We start from the raw sequence: 21,522 nt of genomic DNA on the forward strand, positions 1-21,522 counted from the left end.
ATTTCACAGTAAGCTGTTTAACAATAACAACCTTTCTCTATTCCTCAAGAACAAGTTTCCTTTTTATTCATCAAAATTCTATGCTTCCATTTGCATGTATTTATCATGCAGAATGACTCTCTACAGTATTCATAAATTCTTTAGGATACTGAATAACTTCTAAAATGTATTAGCTTAAATAACATTCCATAATTTTGAAAGTTATAATCACATCAAAGTTTATGATGAGTCACTGATGGAAGAAATTAATGTTCAGGGTGGTGGGCGTTGTGCCGATCAACCAAGCCACTTCCATCTTAGTGTTGTTGAGTTTCTTAACTACCTTCAGAATTCATCCAGGAATATCTATCACCATGCCATATTGGTTTTGAGGAACCAGAATGTACTCTTCATTCGCTCTCTAACCTGCTCTTGTCGCTACAGTACTGATGTAGCTTGAGAAATCAAACTTCTAGTGTATGATGATGTCCAAGATGTTGACGGTGGGGGTCCTAGCACTGGTGGTTGCATTGTGTATGGAGGGTGGGTGTTGAATCTGATTTACTGGAGAAAGTTGTTGCCTGCCACTTGTTACTTACCAACCCAGACCTGATTTTCCTTGAAACAGGAATGGGGTCCTTTGTTACCTGGGAAGTATGGAATAGAATTGTACTTCCTGAAATCAACAATGAATTGGAATCAGAATCAGATTTATTATCACTGGCATGTGACGTGAAATTTGTTAACTTCACAGCAGCAGTTCAATGCAATACATAAACTAGCAGAGAGAGAGAAAAAATATATAAAGTAGAACATAATAATAAATAAACAAGTAAATCAATTACGTATATTGAACAGATTTTTTAAAATGTGCATAAACAGGAATACTGTATATTAAAAAAAGTGAGGTAGTGTTCAAAGCTTCAATGTCCATTTAGGAATCCGATGGCAGAGGGGAAGAAGCTGTTTCTGAATCACTGAGGGGTGCCTTCAGGCTTCTGTATCTCCTACTTGATGGTAACAATGGGGAAGGGGCATGCCCTGGGTGCTGGAGGTCCTCAATAATGGACGCTGCCTTTCTGAGACACCGCTCCCTAAAGATCACCTGGGTACTTTGTAGGCTAGTGCCCAAAGTGGAGCTGACTAGATTTACAACCTTCTGCAGCTTCTTTCAGTTCTGTGCAGTAGCCCCTCCATACCAGACAGTGATGCAGCCTGTCAGAATGCTCTCCACAGTACAACTATAGAATTTTTTGAGTGTATTTGTTGACATGCCAAATCTCTTCAAACTCCTAATGAAGTATAGCCACTGTCTTGCTTTCTTTATAATTACATCGATATGTTAGGACCAGGTTAGATCCTCAGAGATCTTGACATCCAGGAACTTGAAACTGCTCACTCTTTCCACTTCTGATCACTCTTTGAGGATTGATATGTGCTCCTTCATCTTACCCTTCCTGAAATCCACAATCAGCTCTTTGTCTTTCTGACGTTGAGTGCCAGGTTGTTGCTATGGCACCATTTCACTAGTTGGCATATCTCACTCCTGTACGCTATCTCGTCACCACCTGAGATTCTACCAACAATGGTTGTATCGTCAGCAAATTTATAGATGATATTTGAGCTATGCCTAGCCACATAGTCATGTCTATATAGAGAGTAGAGCAGTGGGCTAAGCACACAAACCTGAGGTGCACCAGTGTTGATCGTCAGCAAGGAGGATATGTTATCACCCATCCACACAGACTGTGGTCTTTCAGTTAGGAAGCCTGTTGTGTTCTTATATTTATACGTGCCGTGGGTTAACAATAAAGAATCATATTCTGGAAGGATTAGAACTTTTATTTACAGCAACAAAACCAAACCACATTTTTACCAAGCCATGTTCCAGATCATTCTATCATTTCTGCGTATGCTCAGAACTCTCTCCAAACACATTCTTACACGTAATATCACCACATCTTCCTTTCCTTAAAAAGAAAAACAATTAGCAACATTAACCAGAACAAACACATAATTTAACATGTCTCTATCAGTCTCTCTGAGGGTTTACGAACACGTAGACCTTCTAAGTGGTTCAAACAGTTCTTGTGTTTCGTTGTTATTTCCATGTTTTGTCTGGTCTGCATCGGTTAATTGAAACTCTGAAGTTGGCACTTTCTTGAGGACTTTGCGATTTCTTCCTAACACTGCTCCTTCTTCTGTTTGGACCATGTATGATCTGGGTTGTACTTCATCAAGTGCTGTAGATTTCTTAATTCCTTCCACTTTCATTTGTAATGAAATACCAATCTTCTTTTCTTCATCTGATTCATTCATTAACTGTGTAATCTGTTTTTTATGCTGAGACTTCATCATTTCAATAAAACTTCTCAATTCCTTCACTTGTGCTTTCACTTCTTCAATTGGATCCTGATTCTTGTCACTCTTTGGCTTCAGATCAGTATTGTACAGTACCGGCAAGTTTGGCCTCTGTCCTCCTGCGGAGGTGAGATTGTGATGGAATGCATCGCCCATTGATACATGTACGTTACTTCCAGAGGGCAACATTGCAACTCCTGGTTTTGGTGACAGTACTTTGTCAGATGCTGGTAATAAAGGGATGGGTCTGGGAGCTTTCTATGAGTTCCAGCTGTTCCATTCTGTCACTGTATTCTGACTCTCTGTCAATGTCCAGGACTAAAACTCTTTTCACCAAATTCAGTCTCTCACAGGCAGATAAACCCAGTATTGACTGTACATTCTTTGGCACCACCACAAATGAAAGCATGTGCAAAATGTTTTTGTGTGATACTTTTGACACACATGTTCATTTAACTGGAATGTCTGCACCTGAATACCCAGTCACTTTTATATTTGTCTTATGTAACTTTGGTCTTGATTTTAATGCACTAAACTCAGATCCTGCAAGAATATTTACTTGTGCTCCAGTATCAAGTTTAAACAGAATATTGTTTTGATTCACTTGCAATGGAATAGTCCAGTCATTCTCACTTTGTTTGTTTTCACAAAGTACATCTATATAAAACTCCTCAAGTTCATTTCCAAGCACTGCACTTACTTGTTTTATTTTCTTCCAACTTCTGCAACAGCGTGAAAAATGATTACTCTTATCGCAGTTGTTGCACATTTTCCCATACGCTGCACACTGTTTAGTTTTTTTCTCTCAGATGACATTTTGCTCTCCGTCAGTTTTGTTGTTATTTTATTGTTATTTCTAATATATTTGCACTTCTCTTACAGCGTCTACGTTGCAGCTCTCAATGAAAAATTCTTTAGCCTGTGACGTCATGGTTTCCAAAGCTTTGCAGAGCATTAAAGTTTTGTCCAAGTCTCAGTCTTGTTCTCTTAACAGTCTTTCTTTCAGACCATGTGGATAAATGTGAGGTTATCCACCTTGGTAGCAAGAACAGCAAGGCAGATTACTATCTGAATAGTGACAAGTTAGGAAAAGGTGAAGTACAGCGAGATCTAGGTGTGCTTGTTCATCAGTCACTGAAAGTAAGCATGCAGGTACAGCAGGCAGTGAAGAAAGCTAATGGCATGCTGGCCTTCATAACAAGGGGAATTGAGTATAGGAGCAAAGAAGTCCCTTTGCAGTTGCACAGGGCCCTAGTGAGACCACACCTGGAATATTGTGTACAGTTTTAGTCTCCAAATTTGAGGAAGGACATTCTAGCTATTGAGGGAGTGCAGCGTAGGTTCACGAGGTTAATTCCCGGGACGGAGGGACTGTCATATGTTGAAAGATTGGAGCGACTGGGGTTGTATACACTGGAATTTAGAAGGATGAGAGGAGATCTGATTGAAATATATAAGATTATTGAGGGATTGGACACGCTAGAGGCAGGAAACATGTTCCCGATGTTGGGGGAGTCCAGAACCAGAGGCCACAGTTTTAGAATAAGGGGTAGACAATTTAGAACGGAGTTGAGGAAAAACTTTTTCACACAGAGGGTTGTGGATCTGTGGAATGCTCTGCCTCAGAAGGCAGTGGAGGCCAATTCTCTGGATTCTTTCAGAAACGAGTTAGATAGAGCTCTTAAAGATAGTGGAGTGAAGGGATCTGGGGAGAAGGCAGGAATAGGGTACTGATTGTGGATGATCAGCCATGATCACAGTGAATGGTGGTGCTGGCTCGAAGGGCTGAATGGCCTACTGCTGTACCTATTGTCTATTGTCTATTACCATTATCCCGAATGCCACAAACAATTCTGTCTGTAATAAGAGAGTCTGTCAATTCTGCAAACCAGCATGATTTCCTCCGGTGTCTCAATTCAGTAACATATTGATCAATTGTTTCACCAGTTCTCTGCACACGTGTAAAAAATCTGTACCTTTCATATGTCAAATTACGCTTCGGTATACAAAATGCTTCAAATTTGTCCAATTATCGATTCCAATTTTAAATTATCTCCATCTTCAAAAATAAAGTGATTATATACCTCAATTGTGTTATCAACTATATTGTGGAGTAGAAGCGCAGCTTTTGTTTTCCTCTGGTTTTCCATCAGCTTCGTGCACTGATAAATATATTTCAAAACGCTGCTTGAATTTTCTCCAGTTCTCAGCTATGTTCCCAGTCAGCTGAAGTGTTGGTGGAAGTTGCAAACCTTCCATTTTTAAAACTTAACAAACACCAAAACAGTTCGAACTCTTTTTTCTTCGATTAGCTTCGCTTCTCCCGTGTTAGCGAACATATTATTCTTCCAGGCCGACTTCTGACACCATGCTGTGTTCTTATATTTATACGTACCATGAGTAAAGAATAAAGAATCATATTCTGGAAGAATTAGAACTTTTATTTACAGCATCAAAACTAAACCACGTTTTTACCAAGCCATGTTCCAGATCATTCTGCCATTTCTGCTCATGCTCAGAACTCTCTCCCATCATGTTCTTACACGTGATATCACCACAAAGTCAGGGATCCAATTGCAAAGGGAGGTACAGAGGCCCAGGTTCTGCAACTTCTCAATCAGGATTGTGGGAATGACGGTATTAAATTCTGAGCTATAGTCGATGAACAGCATCCTGACATAGGTGTTTGTGTTGTCTAGGTGGTCTAAAGCCATGTGGAGAGCCATTGAGATTGCATCTGCCATTGACCTATTGTCGCAATAGGCAAATTGCAATGGGTTCACGTCCTTGCTGAGGCAGGAGTGAATATCCCCATTTCCAATCTTACCATTGGTAGAAGGTCATTGCAACTTGACGCTTCCCTTTATCTAAAATAATCCTGTTAGGTGGCAGAGTTATGTGTTATGCCATGAACAATGTAGCAGTTTCCTTAACAGACTAGTACATTCAGTTTTGCACCAATACCTTTGAGAACATGTGAATAGTCACTGTGCTGTCTTGTAAATAAGCTTCTATCCATTTGAATATATTTTCTGTGATTCAGTACATCCTAATGATATCAAAACTGTCTTGCCCACTGAACGCAGAGGGTGGTAGTAGATGGGATGCATTCTGATTGCAGCTCCATGACGACAGGCATTCCGCAGGCGTCTGCTCTAGGACCCCCTGATCTTTGTCTTGTTTAGAAATGACTTAGGGTACGTCCACACTAGGCTGGATAATTTTGAAAACGAAGCTTTTTCTCTTCGTTTTGACCCTCTGTCCACACTTGAAACAACGTTTTCACCCCCAGAAAACAGAGATTTTCGGAAACGGTCTCCAGGGTGAATAAATCTGAAAACGCCGAATATCCAGCGTAGTGTGTACGGGGTAAACGGAGAGATTTGAAAATGCTGTCATGACAACACCACAACAACAATGCTTTTTCTGCTTCTGCTTGGTACTGCGCAAGCACTGCCGTATGGCTGTTATAACGCGCAGTCGGTGTGAACGGCGTGAGAATTAAATTGTAAAGTGAGCTTTTTTGACTATTTAAAAACGCATTCATGATGTGCTGGAACAGATGGCCGCAGGGTGGCGGCATTTCGTTGTTTTCTTGAACGCAACCCCCCACATAACCTAACAATTTCAGAACAGACGGCAATGAGACTGAAGCCAGAAGAGTTAGAAATGTGCTCACCAAATACTTTGACCCATAGCTTACTGAATAAATAAGTATACTCACCTTGCCCTATTTTCTGTCCTTGCTTGCATGAAGGTTGTTTACCTATTTATGCAAGTACTTCTCTGACAATAGATGTGTAACAGCCTAATGTAACATTGTATGGAAATACAAGATAACACTGATGCAGACATGTTTTATACATTTAACAAGGTGCTTTATTAATGCAACAGAGTTAGTCAGTTTTTCAATGTTCGTCGTCAGCCGGGTCATACTGTCCGTGAACTCCCTGTCGGTTGCCTCCACACACTCCAGTATTTAAACGCAAACAACAGGAATTCTGCAGATGCTGGAAATTCAAGCAACATACATCAAAGTTGCTGGTGAACGCAGCAGGCCAAGCAGCATCTATAGGAAGAGGCACAGTCGACGTTTCAGGCCGAGACCCTTCATCAGGACTCATGTCCTGACGAAGGGTCTCGGCCTGAAACGTCGACTGCGCCTCTTCCTATAGATGCTGCTTGGCCTGCTGCGTTCACCAGCAACTTTGATGTATGTCACTCCAGTATTTGTTTTTTTTAGTTTTAAGTCCTCCTGCGCGAGAGCCAAGAGCAATTCCTTTGAAGTTTTTCTACTCTGTAACTGGACAAACGCGCACTAAGTATACCGTTTCCTCTTCGCTTGTTTTCTGTGTCTCCTGCGCATGCCCAGTAGAGCAGATTTGCCCAGATATCCGTGTTAGTGCGGACAGAGATATTTTGAAAAACACTTAATGTGTATGCCTGTCGTTTTTACTCAAAACCAGCATTTTCAAAATTATCCGGCGTAGTGTGGATGTAGCCTTAGATGAAGATGTAGAAGGCTGGGTTAGTAAATTTGCAAATGGCATGAAAGGTTTTGGTGTTGTGGCTAGTGTAGAAGGTTACCTTAGGACAGTGACAGTTTGCAGAGCTAGGCTGAGAAGTGGTAGATGGATTTCAAACGAGGAAGGTGTGAAGTGATTCATTTTGGAAGGTTGAGATTAAAGACAGAATGCAAGGTTAGTGGTAGGATTCTCAGCAGTGTGAAAGAACAGAGGGATCTTGGGGTTGTTGGATTCTGATGTTTTTAATGCAGGGCTCTTTCAGATGTCAGGAAAGAGGCGCAAACATATTGCTTCACAATTGTGTTATTAAGTGTTAATAGAACAAAAGGAGATGAAAATGAATAGTGATTGATGTCCACTAAATGGGGAGAAAGAAGCAAAAAGACAAAAAAGAAGGCACTGCTATGCAGTCAGCTCTCTATACTACGTAGATAAGAAAAATGCCATTCGAATTCAAGATAACAGAGATCTCACCAGAGAGCCACTTTTCAAATAATGCAGTGCCAGACAAGCTTCCAGAGCTTTCCAGAATCATGCAAAAGTAACCATTAGGAGATATACTAAACAGCTGAATATACATATTATGGCTACTAGGAAGAATACTGCACAACTACATATACATACTGTGACAATTAAACAGTTGGAGACAGGAATCCCTCCTTTGATTCTAAATCACGTATTTAGAATCATTACATCTGAAAATTCAGAGGCAGAAAAGCTTGTGGTATCTAGGTTAAGTACAAAGTAATCAAAAACTACCTAAGTTATGAAAATTCAAAGTGTATATATTCTTCAAAGCATTCATAGGGTTATGTCAATATTAGGGAGATTAGTAGGCAAGTGATGTGAGTATGAACTATTCTAATAATGATCACCATTAAATGAGTAAAAAGATGCAAATTATGATAAAGCATATTAGTATGAATCTTACTACTCTTTGTAAGTAGGGGAAAATGGTAAAAATATAATAATACCTAATATTGGAATAAATTTCATAATGTCCAGCAATTATTGACTTGCTTGAAGTTTTCTGACTGGATAGGGGTTTGCTCACTATAGCCCAACAGTGTAGGTACTGGGTCAAGAGAATAATAACACATTAACCGCAATGCTTGCTGTCCTCGTAAGGTAATACTTTAACTCAATTGCAGTGGCTGACATGTATCCTTGTACTGTTACCTTCTACCTTCTAACCACCAAGTTGGTCATTAACAGCGCTTGATAAGGACTTTCCCATCGAGACCGTAGTGATCCTTATGTAGTTTCTTAATCATGACTCACTCACCAGTGTTGATAAAACTCAAACTATTTGAGGGTCCAGGAGATGTGGTAATAAGCGTACAAGCACAACAAAGTAACTAAAGCCTAATTTATTATCATAAAATAGAAAGCACAAATAAACCATGTAGTAACTATATAGCAAGTCACAAAGATTCCAGGGCTCATGATCCTTAGGCAACGCTTGATTGTAACTATTGTTGGGGGAACTCCATATTCTGACTCTCTCATGGAATCACTCTAGATATTTGTATCAGTCGTGATTTCTCAGTGAAAGAACTGAGTGAGAGATACCCAAAATAAATATCAGTTTAATAAGCGTAGAGGTACACAGAGGCAGACAAAGACTTTGCTGTTTAGTTCTCATTCCATTAACTCAGCCTGATTTCCTTCCTTCAGGTAACTTGTGTTCATTAGCACAGTGCTCAGCATTCCCTTATAAATCAATTAAACGTTTTAATGGTCACTCTTTATTCATCAATCCACCAATGCTTCAGACCTAATATGCCTTTAATTACAAAAGAACATTAATTTTACATATAAACAATAAGCTTGAATGCAAAAGAGAAACCATAGCCAATTTGACAGACACTAAAAAGAATCCATCAACCTAGCTCTTAAAGTAACCAATAGGCATTTAGTCATTCACAGACAACTTGATGTTAATGATGCCTGAGTCTAAAGGCTGATTTATACTTCTGCGAAGGCTGTACGCCATAGCCTACGCCGTAACCTATGCAAGTGGCCTACGCTGTTGGGAGCAATTATACTTGTGCGTTGGTGTGTCTGCGTCGCTCTGCAATTCACCGCCAAAACGCTAGTTGGCGGTGGGGTTTCTACGGCACTGTGTTGAGTTTCTTTGTGTACTTCAAACAATGGCGACTGAAACTGAGCGCATCATGGTGGAGCTAGTAAATGTTGAACAAGAGTTACCTTTATTTAGATTACTGCAACTCAGAAAAGAGAGAAGACATCGGAGGAGATGGTGTGTATGACCATTGAATGGATTGAGGCAGAAAGAGGGTGAATTTTCTGTGCTTGTCCGGCCACTGAGAGACATGGACGAGGAAATGCCTTTCAAATATTCTCAGATGTCGGCAGGTAGATTTACGATTTGGTTCATCGTCTCCAACCATTTATTTCGCATCTGTGTACGCACAGTATACTCAGAGACTGGCAATCACCATTCGAGTTTTAGCTTCAGCTGGAAGTCAACAGGCTGTAGCATCTAGCTACAAACTGGCATCAAGCACAGTGTCCTCCATAATTACAGAGGTCTATAAAGCTTTATGGAAAGCATTGCAGCCAGAGTTCTTTCCCTGCCCTTCAGTCGCCCAATGGGAAGCTATTGCAGCTGATTTTTGGTGACTATGGAACTTTCTGAACTGTGTCGGCAGCATAGACGGAAAACACGTGAACATCAAGGCACCACTGCGTGCTGGGAGTGGCTACTACAACTACAAGGACGCACACTCCATTGTCCTGATGGCTGTCTGTGACGCCAGATATCGGTTTACCATGGTGGATGTAGGGGGATACGGACAGGAAAGTGACGGGGGCATCTTCAAGGAGAGCAGATTTGGCTCTATGCTGCTTGAACACAAACTGAACCTGCCCCGCCAGCCAATCTTCCTGGAACAGGAGTCACAATCCTGCATGTAATTGTTGGTGATGCTGCGTTCCCTGTACACAACAATCTCATGCGTCCCTTTCAAGGTATGTCAGAGACATTGAATTCAATGAGAATTAATTTCATATAATTTTATGTAATACTGCTTGCTTTGTGTGATTTTATATATATATACCCCTAAATGTTTGTAGTGATCACAGCTACATTGGCACATAATGATTTCCTATTCATTAATACTCTATGTTTTATGTTTTATGTTTGCTAAATAGGGATGAACATGACCATGGAAAAGCAGATGTATAACTACCATCAGTCCAGAGCCAGGCGGGTTATTGAGAACACGTTTGGCATTTTGGTGGCAAGGTGGAGAATCCTCGGTCAACCACTAGAATTCCTGCCTGACACAGCAGTGAACATTGTCAAAGCTCGTATCGCTCTACACAACCTCCTCGCCTACACTGATGATGCCAACACACCTGTGAGCAGATACATCCCTGCTCGTTTTGCAGACTCAGGCACTACAGGGTCGCCTCAGTCAGGCGAGTGGCGAAGAGTGGTGGCAGGGGACACGAGTCATTTGTAACCTCTAGATTCTCATTACCTTTCAAGGCGCCATTCCACCAGAGCTGCCCTTGGTGTACGGAATGACCTGATGGCCTTCTCTCAATTACCCCATGGAATCTTGCCATGGCAGAACAACATAGAGTGTCGTGCTCAACTTAATCAGTAAATTGTAAGTCCATAAAATAAATGAACCCATAAATAACATGTAGCTGTTCAAATAAAAAAATAAAGACCTGTTACAAAATGAAGTTGTTATTTATTTGCAGTAATGTGCACAATATTATACAAGGTGCAAAGTGTTATATAAAAAAATAATAAAATATGCAATTGTTTATTGTTTCTGCTGCTGCCTCTCAGATAGCAGTTTGTGGACATCGAACACTATCTGTGGCCTGTGTTCCTCTGGCAGCCTCTGCAGCATGTCAGCAACTGCTTGCCCGAACCTAGAGCACTCATCACCTTCTTTCAGCAGTCTATGTTGCAGTTCCACCCTACGTTCATCCAACTGGGTGATCTGCTTCTGAAACCAGTCATCACATGTTCTGTCCTCTTCTTCTGTGCCATCCTTGGGCTGGGGGACAGAGGAGCTAGGTGGGGGGACAGAGGAGCTGGGTATGGGGTCATAGGAGCTGGGTGGGGGGGGCAGAGGAGCTGGGTATGGGGTCATAGGGGCTGGGTGGGGGGTGCAGAGGAGCTGGGTGGGGGGGCAGAGTAGCTGGGTGGGGGGACAGAGGAGCTGGCTCATTACTGTATGATGATTCTGCACGTGAAGATGGAATGTCTGGTGGTTGGTTTTCCTCAGCAACTGAAGAGGTGGACAACCCTGAGGTCGAATCATTTCCATCCTGTGGTTATGAAAGGAATTGCAAATAGTTTAAGTTATTCTTTGTAAATATACATACAGGTAATATATGCATTCAGTGTCTGTACATAGATTGGCAGAGCTATAAAAACGAGAAATCAGCATATGGCTACATTGGCAGAATACTGGTTATTGCGTTTGCATAATGAGCAGGCCAGATACAATTAAAACCTATTGCATACAGTATTACATTTTTCTTTCACGGAAGCATTATCTTTGCGCACTTCTCCATGGATGTCACCTTGTCGCAGTGGAGAAGCTTGTGTGGTCCTGTGATCCTGAGAGCAATGCCGTCTGGAGCTATGCTCCTAGGGTCACCCATGGCGGTAAGGTCAAGGGTGAGGTCCTTGACAAAGAACAATCCAACCAAGACCTCAACGGTGGAACAGGCGGACGAAGTTACTTCAAACTCAACGGCTGTGAAGGCGGATGAAGGCTGCAACAAATCCATCTGCTCCAATCGTCGTGGTTTCCACGCCATTGGAATCAGTTGGTTGATTTGTGAAGTATTGTGTGCTTCTTGGAGTGCAACATAAAGTACATGTTAAACAAATACACGTACAGTCATCTTCACTCTGTGGGCCACTTCTTCAGAACGAAGACCATCATCCTTGACCTCGGGGGATAGCTACGATGACGACGATCTTTGCGCAAATCAATATGCCGTGTTTACAACTAGACAGCATTGCTAGCTTGCTAGCTAGCCTAAACACTTACAACATAAAGGTTTATGATACAAAGAACATGTTACATTTACCTTGTCATCACCATAATTTGACTCTGTTTCCTGGTGCCTACTATGTGGTGCCAGCTGGGAAAGAAACAAATAAAACGCTGGCATTTTTTTTCCGCCTGGGTCCCCGCTCCTCTTGGAGAGTCTTTTCCGGATGTGCACGTACTTGTCCCTCAAGTTTTTCTATTCCTTTGTGCATTCCGTGATGTCCAGACCTCTGTTTTTGGAAATTTCTTCCTACGAATTTGATGCCATTTGGCAGTCTTTATAGTCTGGTGACAAAGAGTCATACAAATGTACATATTTTTGGACTTTCTCAATTAACCTCGCCTCGATTTGGTTCATTTTCACACTCAACTCACGTTCTTCTTCTCTCTTCGTTCTCAATTCGAAAATGGTGGTGAAGAAGAAGCAACCGGAAATGCGTAGGAGGAAATGCGATGCTACCAAGCGGACCAATCACAGTTGTTGTGGTCTGCATAGCCGTGGCGCGTAGTTGCATTTTTGGAGACGCGCAAGTTAGGTGCAGAGTACGCGGCTACACCATACCTACGACGTAGGTTTGACGCAGAAGTATAAACTGGTCTTAAGAAAGTATGCAGCAGCTATCAGCAATCAATAGACATCAACAAACCTACAGTGTTTACCTTGTACAGACATGCTACATGCTGCGAGCTCACAAAGAGTTAAATTGGAATTCTGAACTGTTCAGATACTTGTAGAAACCATAGAAACCATGGAAAAACTACAGCACAGAAACAGGTCTTTTGGCCCTTCTTGGTTGTGCCAAACCCTTTTCTGCCTAGTCCCACTGACCTGCACACGGACCATATCCCACCATACACCTCCCATCCATGTATCTGTCCAACTTATTCTTAAATGTTAAAAAAGAACCCGCAATTACCACCTCGTCTGGCAGCTCATTCCACACTCCCACCACTCTCTGTGTGAAGAAACCCCCCCCCAAATGTTCCCTTTAAACTTTTCCCCCCTCACCCTTAACCCGTCCTCTGGTTTTTTTCTCCCCTTGCCTCAGTGGTAAAAGCCTGCTTGCATTCACTCTATTTATACCCAGCATAATTTTATATACCTCGATCAAATCTCCACTCATTCTTCTATGCTCCAGGGAATAAAGTCCTAACTTATTCAACCTTTCTCTGTAACTGGGTTTCTCAAGTCCCGGCAACATCCTTGTAAACCTTCTCTGCACTCTTTCAACCTTATTAGTATCCTTCCTGTAATTTGGTGACCAAAACTGAACACAATACTCCAGATTTGGAGCCTGGTATTTTACAAAATTCAGTACAACACAACCAGGAACTAGGGCATATCCTCTCTCTGTTGGATCACTCCGAGCAGCAGAAACCTATTGAGAAGCAGACTGGCCAGTTTGAATTACTTTCATACAATATTTAACTAAACTGTCAACTATAATGTGTGCATCAGCCTCTCTGACATTGAGGGTTACTGGCAATGACATAGGATGCCCTGTTACCACTTCAGATGGATTTCTTTTAACTTGCTTCTTTCGGTCTGCTCTGATGCTGCACAAGGCTATGGGAAGAGCAGAAAGCCATGGTACCCTTTCCACAGGATGCTTAATTAGTCGTCGATTGATGGTTCCATTCATTCACTCAGCTCGTCCTGATGACTCTGAGTGATGCGGACAATGAAAAGAGCATTCAATGCTCATTCGTCGACTTAATTTCTGACGAACTCTCCCAGTGAAACGTGTTCCTGGGTCAAAGTTGATGTGACATTGCAGTCCCCATCTAGGAATATAGACCTTGATCAGAGTGTTTGCTGTTTGTTTCGTAGTGCTTTCCTTGCTGGAATAGCTTCCAACCATCTTGAAAACTTGTCCATATCACCAGTGCGTCTGAGCATCATTGAAATTTAGGTAAAGTAAAGCAGCCCACCTGTGAGTGTAAAACTGGCCTAGGTGGGGCAAGATCATTTAATTGTGGTAGCTTTTCATTTGCCCCTAGATTAATTTTCTGGCATGCCATGCACCTTTCAAACATTTGTTGAGCTTCTGTCCTGAACTTTGTATTCCATCACCATTGGAAGAATCTGTCAATCATTGTTTGCACTCTGATGTGTCCTAGGGAGTGTATTTAGTCTGGCAGATAGGGAGCCAACATAGTTGGAGTGACTAGTGCCATATCCTCATACTTCATCACTGTTTAACTCCTCACCAATCTTTATTCAGAACCGCTTTCCCCAGTTGGAACATTGAGCTTGCATCTCTTGAATATTTTGTATGCTTGACAGAGGCACTGATTTGAACTTTGTTTCCATAATGCCAGTAGTTGGTTTCACTGCATATGTTCTTGGTACTTTTATTTCTGCCAGTTCTGCCCTTTTCACAATTTCATCCACAAATGCATTTCCACAGGTTCCCATTGCTTAAATCTCTGCCTTAAATGCACCCAATGACTTGGCCTTCACTGCTGCCCGTGGCAACAAATTCCATAGATTCACCACCCTCTGACTAAAAAAATGTCTTCACATTTCTGTTCTGATGGGCGCCCTTTGATCCTTAAGTCATGATCTCTTGTACCAGACTCCCCCATCATGGGAAACAACTTTGCCACATCCACTCTGTCCATGCCTTTCAACATTCGAAATGTTTCTATGAGGTCTCCCCTCATTCTTCAAAACTCCAAGAAATACAGTCCAAGAGCGGACAAACGTTCCTCATATGTTAACCCTCTCATTCCCAGAATCATTCCAGTGAATCTTCTCTGTACCCTCTCCAATGTCAGCACATCCTTTCTTAAATAACGAGACCAAAACTGCCCACAATACTCCAAATGAGGTCTCACCAGCGCCTTATAGAGCCTCAACATCACATCCCCGCTCCTATACTCTATTCCTCTAGAAATGAATGCCAACATTGCATTCGCCTTCTTCACTTTCGACTCAACCTGGAGGTTAACCTTAAGGGTATCCTATATGAGGTCTCCCAAGTCCTGTTGCATCTCAGAACTTTGAATTCTTTCCCCATTTAAATAATAGTCTGCCCGTTTATTACTTCTGCCAAAGTGCATAACCATACACTTTCCAACATTGTACTTCATTTGCCACTTCTTTGCCCATTCTTCCAATCTATCCAAATCTCTCTGCAGACTCTCTGTTTCCTCAGCACTACCGGCCCCTCTACCTATCTTCGTATCGTCAGCAAACTTAGCCACAAAGCCATCTATTCCATAATCCAAATCGTTGATGTACAATGTAAAAAGAAGCGGCCCCAACACGGACCCCTGTGGAACACCACTGGTAACCGGCAGCCAAATAGAATAGGATCCCTTTGTTCCCACTCTCTGTTTCCTGCCAATCAGCCAACACTCTATCCACGTATGTAACTTTCTCCTAATTCCATCGGCTCTTATCTTAAGTAGCCTCATGTGTGGCACCTTGTCAAAGGCCTTCTGAAAATCCAAATATACAACATCCACTGCATCTCCCTTGTCTAGCCTACTGGTAATTTCCTCAAAAAATTGTAATAGGTTTGTCAGGCAGGATTTTCCTTTAAGGAATCCATGCTGAGTTCTGCCTATCTTGTCATATGCCTCCAGGTACTCTGTAACCTCATCCTTGACAATCGACTCCAACAACTTCCCAACCACCAATGTCAAGCTAACAGGTCTATAATTTACATTTTGCTTCCTTGCCCCCTTCTTAAGTAGCGGAGTGACATTTGCAATCTTCCAGTCCTCCGGAACCATGCCAGAATCTATCGACTTTTGAAAGATCATCGCTAATGCCTCCACAATCTCCACAGCTACTTCCTTCAGAACACGCAGGTGCATTCCATCTGGTCCGGGAGATTTATCTACCTTTAGACTATTCAGCTTCCTGAGTACTTTCTCTGTCATAATTGTGACTGCGCACACTTCTCTTCCCTGCCACCCTTGAGTGTCCGGTATACTGCTGATGTCTTCCTCAGTGAAGACTGATGCAAAATACTCGTTCAGTTCCTCCGCCATCTCCTTATCTCCCATTACAATTTCTCAGGCATCATTTTCTATTGGTCCTATATCTACTCTTACCTGTCTTTTACTCTTTATATACTTGAAAAAGCTTTTAGTATCCTCTTTGATATTATTTGCTAGCTTCCTTTCATAGTTAATCTTTTCCCTCTTAATGACCTTCTTAGTTTCCTTTTGTAAGCTTTTAAAAACTTCCCACTAATTTTTGCTTCCTTGTACGCCCTCTCCTTTGCTTTAACTTTGGCTTTGACTTCTCTTGTCAACCATGGTTGTATCTTTTTTCCATTCGAAAATTTCTTCATTTTTGGAATATACCTGTCTTGCACCTTCCTCACTTCTCGCATAAACTCCAGCCACTGCTGCTCTGCTGTCTTTCCCGCCAGTGTCCCTTTCCAGTCAACTTTGGCCAGTTCCTCTCTCATACCACTGTAATTTCCTTTACTCCACTGAAATACCGACACATCAGATTTCGGCTTCTCTTTTTCAAATTTCACAGTGAACTCAATCATGTTATGATCACTGCCTCCTACGGGTTCCTTCACCTCAATCTCTCCAATCACCTCCAGTTCATTACACAACATCCAATCCAGTACAGCCGATCCCCTAGTGGGCTCAACAACAAGCTGCTTAAAAAGCCATCTCGCAGACATTCTACAAATTCTCTCTCTTGAGATCTAGTGCCAACCTAATTTTCCCAATCCACTCGCATGTTAAAATCCCCTACAATTATTATAACACTACCCTTCTGACAAGACTTTTCTATTTCCTGTTGTAATTTGTAGTCCACATCCCTGCAGCTGTTTGGAGGCCTATAAATAACTGCCATCAGGGTCCTTTTATCCCTGCAATTTCTTAGCTCAAACCATAAAGATTCTGCACCTTCCAATCCTATATCACCTCTTTCTAATGACTTAATATCATTTCTTACTAATAAAGCCACGCCTCCCCCTCTGCCTGCCTTCCTATCCTTCCGATACACCGTGTATCCTGGAACGTTCAGCTCCCAGAGACATGCATCCTTTAGCTAGGTCTCAGTGATGGCCACAATATCATACCTGCCAATCTGTAGCCGTACGACAAGATCATCACCTTATTCCTTATGCTGCATGCATTTAAGTATAACACCTTAAGTCCAGTATTTGGTACTTTTCGCTTTGATTTCACTGCAACCCATCCCAATGGCTACAAATTTGCCCCATCACCTGCCTGTCTTTCCTGACATCTTTACTGCTCACTATCTTAGATTTATTTCTGTTTTCCCCTTCCTCCGCTCTGTCATTCTGGTTCCCATCCCCCTGCCAAATTAGTTTAAACCCTCCCTAACCGCTCTATTAAACTTTCCTGCCAGGATATTGGTCCCCTTTGGGTTCAGGTGTAACCTGTCCTTTTTGAACAGGTCATACTTCCCCCAGAAGAGATCCCAATTATCCAAGAATCTGAAACCCTGCTCCCTGCACCAGTCCCTCAGCCAGCCATTCATCTGCCTGATCCGACTACTCTTGCCCTCGCTAGCACGTGGCACAGGCAGCAATCCCGAGATTACTACCTTGGAGGTCCTGCTTCTCAGCTTCTTTCCTAACCCTCTTCAGGACCTCCTTCCTAATCTCTTCAGGACCTCTTCCTTTGTCCTATCTATGTCATTGGTACCAACATGTGCCAAGACAATTGGCTGCTCACCCTCCCCCTTCAGAATATTCAGGGCCCGATCCGAGACATCCCGTACCCTGGCACCTGGGAGGCAACACACCATGCGGGTATCTCTGTCAGGCTCACAGAATCTCCTGTCTGTTCCCCTGACTATGGAATCCCCCACGACTACCGCATTCCTCTTCTCCCTCCTTCTCTCCTGCACAACAGCGCCAGGCTCAGTGCCAGAGACCCGGTCATTGTGGGCGTCCCCTGTCAGGTCATCCCCCTCAACAGCATCCAGAACAAGATATTTGTTGCTGAGGGGGACAGCCACAGGTGTGCTCTCCAGTATCCGGGCATTTCTCTTCCCTCTCATGACAGTGACCCCGTTTTCTGACCCCTGTAGCCTAGGGACAACTACCTCCCTGTAGCTCCTGTCTATCACCTCCTCACTTTCCCTGATAAGCAATAAGTCATCAAGCTGCAGCTCCAGATCCCTAACACGGTCTCTGAGGAGCTGCATCTCGGTGCACCTGGCACAGATGTGGCCATCAGGGAGGCTGGAGGTCCCCCAGGATTCCCACATCTGACACCCTGAACAAAGCACTAATCCTGCAGGCATGCTACCTAACTCTACAGGAATGAAACAAGAAAAATAAGTCTACTCACCCACTTACCTCACCAAACTGACGAACTTTTTAAACTGTTAGCTCATATTGTTAGCTGTGAGAGCCCTGCTGTTCCTGTCTGTCCGGACCGATTCGCAGAAGGGGCAGGGAGAAAAAAAGAGTTGGTGCTTCGCTCTCGCCTCTTGCTGTTTACCGCCAAAGCCTGTTGAAGCCAAAGCCCTACACTCTGCTCCCGGTCACTCCGCTGCCTGCTCCTACAGCTGCCCACTGTATAGGGTGGTCTCCTTTTTAAATTCTCCATGCTGTCCTGTTGACGTCACGTGCCTGCGCAGTCTCATGCTTCTTGGACTCGAAGAAGTTTTTAAAAAAGAAGTTTTTATCCAAGTTTCTTTCAGAAGTCAGGAAAGAGGCACAAAACTGGTTGCTTCATGATCATTTTATTAAGAACTAATACAAAACATTTTGAAAATGAACAGCGATAGAGTTTACTAAGGGAGATAGAAGCAAAACGCCCAAAAAAAAAACAGATGGGGCCTCTGCATGATCAGCCCTTTTATACTACAGTGATAAGAAAAATACCATTCAAATTCTCAGATAACAATAAGCCATCAGAAAGTCTCTATTCAAATAATTCAGTGACAGCAACGCTTCCCGAGCTTTCCGGAATCATGCAAATGTAACCACTAGCGGATATACTAAACAACTGCATATACATACTGTGATCACCAGGAAACATACTAAACTGTTATTTGTATATAAGTAACTATATAAAATACCAGCAGCCAATTAATTGTAAAGCTGCAAAGAAAAATAAATATTAAACAGTCGAATCCAACAGAGTACACGCGCATAGATCCCTCAAAGTTGCCATGGAAATTGAAAGGGTGGTTAAGAAGGTATATGGTGTGTTGGCCTCCATTAGTTGAGGGACTGAGTCCAAGAGCCACAAAGTAATGTTGCAGCTCTATAAATTCCTGGTTAGACCACACCTGGAGTATTGTGTTCATTTCTAGGATGGATGCAGAAACTTTAGAGAAGGTACAAAGGAAATTTGCTGCGTGGATTAGAGAGCGTGCCTTTTGCAGAAAGGCTGAGCAAGCCAGTCTTTTCTCTTTGTAGCAAATGAGGATGAGAAGTGAATTGATGGACGTGTATGAGATGAAAAGAGGCATAGTCAGAGTGGATAGTGGCTGCCTTTTTCCCTGGGCAATAAAGGCTCGAACAAGAGAACGTACATTTAAGGCGACTGAAGGAAGGGTGTCAGAGGTAATTTTTATTTTTATACAGGGTGGTATGTGTAAGGAATGCACAGCTGGGGTGGTGGTTGAAGCAGATATTGTAGAATCATTTAAGAGATTCTTACATCATTAAATGGAGGGCTATTTGGGAAGGAAGGGTTAGATTGATCTTGGTGTAGGTTAAAAGGTCAGCACAACAATGTGGGCTGAAGTGTCTGTACTGTATTCTACTGTTCTATGCTTTATGTTAAGCTCTATTACAGCTCAGTCTTAGATTCAGTGGCTATGGAAATTGATCATTAACAACCTTTGTGAATCGTATGACTCCAGGCTGTGTAGAATTTCCTCTTTGATTCCTATTAGCAGTACTGTTTTAGCTCCTTAAATGGCTTTCTTGCATCTGCATTTGGAAATATGCTTCTCGGTGATACACCACGACAAACAACATGGGTAGCAGGGTTGGCTTAATGAAATCATGATAATCTACTGGCTGCATAAATCTTGTGTAAATCTTCTGGCTCCAGTCCATATGCACTATCCAGTTTAGGTCCCACATTTCCTTCCCAGTTTCTACCATCTTGTATTGTCTTATGTCGACTGGATGTTTTTTGGCCACAATCATCAGCACCCAGGACAACTCTTACCTTCTTTCTATTCCTGTTAATGGAAAACTGTACATTGCATACATTGTCCCATATTACCCTTACTTAGTCCCTGCATCAATATTCATTGTTTTATACTCTGTTCAAAACAAGCTAAATTTGCAATTTGTTAGCCCACCTTCCAATCTCCTTCAATTCTAATCAAATTGCTTTTTTATCTCCACTTTGCAGGAAAACCTAACAATGCAGCTTGAAGTCATTAGCAAATTTCGTAGCATTACAGATAGTATGTTCTTCCATTGTCTGAACTGTGTAAACAAAAGCACTCCCAAAGCTATCCACAAGGAATCTTGGTTGTTAATGGATGTCAGACAGTGCACGCTCCATTTATTGGCAATTTATGTAGTTTAATCAATTTACCAGTGAAAGAAAATGCTTTGCTCTCCTTTGAAAGTGGTGCCTTATCAATTGCTTTATGCAGGATAAGCCCATTGCCATGACTGAATATAGTCCATTGTTTTGGTCTCCTTTGCAAATTCGAGTAGATGCTTGAAACACAGCCTGCTCTACACCCTGACCTTCTGTCTTAGCATCAGTGCTTTTTAAATCAACATTCAATACCATTTAGATGAAGCTTATAGCATTTCATAAAAGAACCTTTGAGTTTTCTCAACTACAGTCCAAAAGCTGACTAATTAATGTTTCCATGCTCTTCTGGAAATTGCAACCATGTGGGAAGTCTCCCAGTCCTTCAAAGATCAAGAATATTGAAAATTTAACTAGCTCCTCTTGTATTTCATCATTCAGAGCCTTAATGACTCAAGGGTGTATCCCATCTGGATGAGGTTGCATATAAATATTTATTGCTTTGAGTATGTTTATAACTCTGGGATAATTATCCCCATCTTTTATAAATTCTAAAGCTAACTTTAATATAATTCAGTGTGAAGATAAAAATGTAGAACTCATGAAGAACATTAACTATTTTCTGCCACTCACTTTATCGTGTGTAGAAAAAAACACAATAGAATTATCCAACAGAAATAGACTTCATTTAGTCCATTTCAGCTGTACTAACATTTTGAGACATTTTTACATTTGATTCCTTTTCTTTTCACTAACTTACTGTACAGTAAAATCCTTTTTCCCTGTAGGTTTATTAGAAGTCATAAGTTGTTATTGAGTTCTGTTATGGCATCCATTTTAGAAATCATTTTCGTTGAATAACAATATCATCTTCATTTCACCTTGGGTAATTTTGTAAAAAATCTTAAATCTTTGGTTACCAACACATTGGTTATGAAGACCAATGCTTGCTATTGGCTCTATCAAAACATCTCATGAATTTGAATACCTCCAGTAAATTTCCTTTTCACCATGTCTGTTCTAAGAAGAAAAATCTCAATTTTGCTAGTTTCTTCAAAAAACTGCCTTCAGTAGCTTTCTAATAATTCTCCTCTAGAACAGGAGGTCACAACCCTTTTTAAGTTATGGAC

General features: G+C 41.8%; 1 pseudogene; it reads right to left on the bottom strand.

Annotated features, from left to right (window-relative positions):
* Window positions 1–10,669: 10,669 nt before the first annotated feature.
* Window positions 10,670–20,112, bottom strand: LOC134360165 (uncharacterized; annotated as a pseudogene).
* Window positions 20,113–21,522: the final 1,410 nt, after the last annotated feature.

Source organism: Mobula hypostoma, chromosome 22 (genome assembly GCF_963921235.1).
Source record: "Mobula hypostoma chromosome 22, sMobHyp1.1, whole genome shotgun sequence".
In the NCBI taxonomy this organism is placed as follows: Eukaryota; Metazoa; Chordata; class Chondrichthyes; order Myliobatiformes; family Myliobatidae; genus Mobula; species Mobula hypostoma.